This window comes from Triticum aestivum, chromosome 7D, assembly GCF_018294505.1.
Source record: "Triticum aestivum cultivar Chinese Spring chromosome 7D, IWGSC CS RefSeq v2.1, whole genome shotgun sequence".
In the NCBI taxonomy this organism is placed as follows: domain Eukaryota; kingdom Viridiplantae; phylum Streptophyta; class Magnoliopsida; order Poales; family Poaceae; genus Triticum; species Triticum aestivum.
The window spans coordinates 164,905,703-164,911,810 of NC_057814.1; positions in this window are offsets into that span (position 1 = coordinate 164,905,703).

The window sequence follows — 6,108 nt, forward strand, 5'->3', positions numbered from 1 at the left end:
TGCTCCTTTGTTCGGAGGGAGCGTTCCGTGTTGCCATTGACTGTTATGACGCCGCGTGGACCAGGCATCTTGAGCTTGAGATAAGCGTAGTGTGGCACTGCGTTGAATCTAGCAAGCGCTGTTCGTCCGAGTAATGCGTGGTAGCCGCTGCGGAAGGGGACGATGTCGAAGATTAACTCCTCGCTTCGAAAATTGTCCGGAGAGCCGAAGACCACTTCCAGCGTGATTGAGCCCGTACAGCGGGCGTCGACGCCTGGTATGACTCCTTTGAAGGTAGTCTTTGTTGGTTTGATTCGTGAGGGGTCAATGCCCATTTTCTAAACTGTGTCTTGATAGAGCAGGTTGAGGCTGCTACCACCATCCATTAGGACTCGTGTTAGGTGAAATCCGTCTATGATTGGGTCGAGGACCAATGCGGCCGAACCGCCATGACGGATACTGGTTGGGTGGTCTCGACGATCAAAGGTGATCGGAAATGACGACCATGGATTCAATTTGGGGGCGACTGGCTCTACCGCGTAGACGTCCCTGAGTGCACGCTTACGCTCCCTTTTGGGGATGTGTGTAGCGTATATCATGTTCACCGTTTTGACTTGAGGGGGAAATTTCTTCTGCCCCCCAGTGTTCGGCTGCCGGGGCTCTTCGTCCTCGTCCTCACTTTGTGATCCCTTTTCTTTGTTTTCGGCATTTAACTTGCCAGCCTGCTTGAAAACCCAACAATCCCTGTTGGTATGATTGGCTTGCTTATCCGAGGTGCCGTGTATTTGGCACAGACGGTGGAGTATGCGGTCTAGGCTGGAAGGTCCTTCATTGTTTCTTTTGTAGGGCTTCTTCCGTTGGCCGGACTTGGAGCCACAGAATCCGGCGTTGACTGTGGTGTCATTGGTGTTGTTCTCATTGCTTTGGTGTTTGTGCCTATTGCGCCGGAGCTTGCCAGTGCTATTCTTGGCCTCAGAGGGGCCTGTCTCGCTGGCTGTGTTGTTACTACGGGCCAGCCAACTATCCTCTCCCGCGTAAAAGTGGGTCATGAGTGCCGTGAGGGCTGCCATGGACTTCGGCTTTTCTTGGCCGAGGTGGCGTGCTAGCCATTCGTCACAGATGCTGTGTTTGAAGGCTGCTAAGGCCTCGGCATCCGGACAGTCAATGATCTGGTTCTTTTTGGTTAGGAACCTAGTCCAGAATTTTTTGGCTGATTCTCCAGGTTGTTGAACTATGTGGCTTAAGTCATCAACGTTTGGTGGCCAGACATAAGTTCCTTGGAAGTTGTCCAGGAAAGCTTCTTCCAAGTCCTCCCAGCTGCCGATAGAATTTTCAGGCAGGCTATTAAGCCAGTGCCGAGCTGGCCCTTTGAGTTTTAGTGGGAGGCATTTAATGGTGTGGAGGTCATCTCCTCGAGCCATATGAATATGGAGAATGAAATCCTCGATCCATACTACGGGATCGGTTGTGCCGTTGTATGATTCGATATTGACGGGCTTGAATCCCTCGAGGAATTCGTGATCCAGTACCTCGTCTGTGAAGCAGAGAGGGTGTGCGGCTCCTCTGTATCGGGCCGCATCACGGCGTAGCCCTGATGGAGTCCGTCTGCGCCATTCGGCCCGGGCGTGATTAGGTTTGTCACGTCCGAATAGGTAGCCATCGTCGTGCCTTGAGGCACGTCCGCGTGATCCGTAGATCGATCTTGTATGTCCTGCTTTATTGTCCAAGGTCTACCGAAGGTCGTATGTGTGACCCCGAACTCTTTCGCTTTATTTTTTCGGGGTGGTGGGGCAGGCTGTTGTTCGGCCTGAGTTGCCGCTTTATCTCGACCGTGGGGTGGCCGGTCGGCCACCCTGTCTCGACCACGCGGTGGTCGTTCTGCAATACGCGAGGGAGATGTGTGCTCCGGTGCTTCTCGTCGAATTGAGGTAGCAGTCTGCGTTTCGGGTAGCTCTTAGCTGGGCGCTTGAGGCCGTATTCTTCGGCAGTCAGGACATCAGTCCATCTGTCTACGAGCAGATCTTGTTCGGCTTGAAGTTGCTGCTGTTTGTTTTTAGGCTCCTTGCAGTGGCTATGAGCTGAAGCTTAAAGCGCTCCTGCTCCACAGGGTCCACCGGCACGATGAAGTCTTCGTTGCCGAGGCTTGTCTCTTCCTCGGAGGGTGGATGGTAACTATTGTCCTCCGAGTTATCTTCTGTGGCCTGTTCATCGGGGTTGTCTTGCCTGTTGTCGTGTTCCTCCTGTTCGGATGCCGCACCGACGGGGTCTTCATTATTTTCGGCGTCACCCGGAGTGCTATTTTCTCTGGTACCGGTGTTGCCATCCTTTGAGCGACGAGGCTTAGAACGGCGTTTGGGGCGCCGATGCTTGGACTGCATCTCCGAGGGTTTGTTCTTATCCGGCTCTTCTTTGTCGTCGCCAGATCCTTTGGGTGTATCAACCATGTACACGTCATACGAGGAGGTGGCCGTCCAACGCCCAGTGAATGGCGGGTCTTGGCCTTGCTCATTGTCGAGATCGTCGTCCATACTGGTGATGTCTTCGGAGCCGTAGTCAAGCACGTCGGTTAAGTCGTCGATGGTGGCTATGAAGTGGGTGGTGGGTGGGGCGTAAAATTCCTCGTCGTCTGCCTCTAGCTCAAACCGAATATAGTTCGGCTGTGAGTCTTCCTCCAGGACCAAGTTCTTCAAAGAATTTAGTACGTCACCCAAAGGCGAATGCTGGAAGATGTCTGCGGCGCTAAATTCGAAAATCAATAACCGATCCAGCTCGGTGTCCGTAAGCGCACTTGATCCGGAACGTGTAGCCGGAGACGAGTCCAGAGTCCCATTGACGCAAGCATTGCCGGATGTCGAGTCCATGTGCGGCTCCAACGCCGCAGACTTTGTGGCCTCGGAGGGCACGATCTGCTTCGGTCCTAAGGCCGTTGCAGCAACAGGATCCATCTCCTGGATGTGCTCCGATGACAGATTTAAGTCATGTTCATCGGAGAAAGGGGGAGCGATTGCCGTGGTTTCAAATCCCTCGAAGATCAAGTCTCCACGGATATCCGTGACGTAGTTCAAGCTTCCGAACCTGACCTAGTGGCCAGGGGCGTAACTATCGATCTGCTCCAGATGGCCAAGCGAGTTGGCCCGCAGTGCGAAGCCGCCGAACACAAAAACCTGTCCGGGGAGGAAGGTCCTGAAGGAAATATGCCCTAGAGGCAATAATAAAGTATTATATATTTCCTTATATCATGATAAATGTTTATTATTCATGCTAGAATTGTATTAACCAGAAACATAATACATGTGTGAATACATAGACAAACAGAGTGTCACTAGTATGCCTCTACTTGACTAGCTCGTTAATCAAAGATGGTTATGTTTCCTAGCCATAGACATGAGTTGTCATTTGATTAACGAGATCACCTCATTAGGAGAATGACGTGATTGACTTGACCCATTCCGTTAGCTTAGCACCCGATCGTTTAGTATGTTGCTATTGCTTTCTTCATGACTTATACATGTTCCTCTGACTATGAGATTATGCAACTCCCGTTTACCGGAGGAACACTTTGTGTGCTACCAAACGTCACAACGTAAATGGGTGATTATAAAGGTGCTCTACAGGTGTCTCCAAAGGTACTTGTTGGGTTGGCGTATTTCGAGATTAAGATTTGTCACTCCAATTGTCGGAGAGGTATCTCTGGGCCCACTCGGTAATGCACATCACTATAAGCCTTGCAAGCATTGTGACTAATGAGTTAGTTGCGGGATGATGTGTTACGGAACGAGTAAAGAGACTTGCCGGTAACGAGATTGAACTAGGTATCGAGATACCGACGATCGAATCTCGGGCAAGTAACATACCGATGACAAAGGGAACAACGTATGTTGTTATGCGGTCTGACCGATAAAGATCTTCGTAGAATATGTGGGAGCCAATATGGGCATCCAGGTCCCACTATTGGTTATTGACCGGAGAGGTGTCTCGGTCATGTCTACATAGTTCTCGAACCCGTAGGGTCCGCACGCTTAACGTTACGATGACAGTTTGATTGGGTTTTGATGTACCGAAGGAGTTCGGAGTCCCGGATGAGATCAGGGATATGACGAGGAGTCTCGAAATGGTCGAGACGTAAAAATCGATATATTGGACGACTATATTCGGACTTCGGAAAGGTTCCGAGTGATTCGGGTATTTTTCGGAGTACCGGAGAGTTACGGGAATTCGTATTGGGCCTTAATGGGCCATACGGGAAAGGAGAGAAAGGCCTCAAAAGGTGGCCGCACCCCTCCCCATGGTCTGGTCCGAATTGGACTAGGGAAGGGGGGCGCACCCTTCCTTCTTTCTCCTTCCCCCTTCCCTTCTCCTACTCCCACAAGGAAAGGAGGAGTCCTACTCCCGGTGGGAGTAGGACTCCCCCCTATGGCGCGCCTCTCCCCTTGGCCGGCTGCCTCCCCCTTGCTCCTTTATATACGGGGGCAGGGGGCACCCTAGAGACACAACAATTGATCCTTGAGATCTCTTAGCCGTGTGCGGTGCCCCCCTCCACTATATTACACCTCGATAATACCGTTGCGGAGCTTAGGCGAAGCCCTGCGTCGGTGGAACATCATCATCGTCACCACGCCGTCGTGCTGACGAAACTCTCCCTCAACACTCGGTTGGATCAGAGTTCGAGGGACGTCATCGAGCTGAACGTGTGTAGAATTCGGAGGTGCCGTGCGTTCGGTACTTGATCGGTCGGATCGTGAAGACGTACGACTACATCAACCGCGTTGTGATAACGCTTCCGCTGTCGGTCTACGAGGGTACGTAGACAACACTCTCCCCTCTCGTTGCTATGCATCACCATGATCTTGCGTATGCGTAGGATTTTTTTTTTGAAATTACTACATTCCCCAACAGTGGTATCAGAGCCTGGTTTTATGCGTTGATGCTATGCACGAGTAGAACACAAGTGAGTTGTGGGCGATATAAGTCATACTGCTTACCAGCATGTCATACTTTGGTTCAGCGGTATTGTGAGATGAAGCGGCCCGGACCGACATTACGCGTACGCTTACGCGAGACTGGTTTCACCGTTGCGAGCACTCGTTGCTTAAAGGTGACCGGCGGGTGTCTGTCTCTCTCACTTTAGTTGAACCGAGTGTGGCTACGCCCGGTCCTTGCGAAGGTTAAAACATCACCAACTTGACAAACTATCGTTGTGGTTTTGATGCGTAGGTAAGAACGGTTCTTGCTAAGCCCGTAGCAGCCACGTAAAACTTGCAACAACAAAGTAGAGGACGTCTAACTTGTTTTTGCAGGGCATGTTGTGATGTGATATGGTCAAGACATGATGTGATATAATTTGTTGTATGAGATGATCATGTTTTGTAACCGAGTTATCGGCAACTGGCAGGAGCCATATGGTTGTCACTTTATTGTATGAGATGCTATCACCATGTAATAGTTTTACTTTATCACTAAGCGGTAGCGATAGTCGTAAAAGCAATTATTTGGAGAGACGACAACGATACTACGATGGAGATCAAGGTGTCGCTCCGGTGACGATGGTGATCACGACGGTGCTTCGGAGATGGAGATCACAAGCACAAGATGATGATGGCCATATCATATCACTTATATTGATTGCATGTGATGTTAATCCTTTATGCATCTTATCTTGCTTTGTTTGACGGTAGCATTATAAGATGATCCTTCACTAAATTATCAAAGTATAAGTGTTCTCCCTGAGTATGCACCGTTGCGAAAGTTCTTCGTGCTGAGACACCACGTGATGATCGGGTGTGATAGGCTCTACGTTCAAATACAACGGGTGCAAAACAGTTGCACACGCGGAATACTCAGGTTAAACTTGACGAGCCTAGCATATAACAGATATGGCCTCGGAACAAGGAGACCGAAAGGTCGAGCGTGAATCATATAGTAGATATGATCAACATAGTGATGTTCACCGTTGAAACTACTCCATCTCACGTGATGATCGGACATGGTTTAGTTGATATGGATCACGTGATCACTTAGAGGATTAGAGGGATGTCTATCTAAGTGGGAGTTCTTAAGTAATATGATTAATTGAACTTAAATTTATCATGAACTTAGTCCTGATAGTATTTTGCAAATTATGTTGTAGAT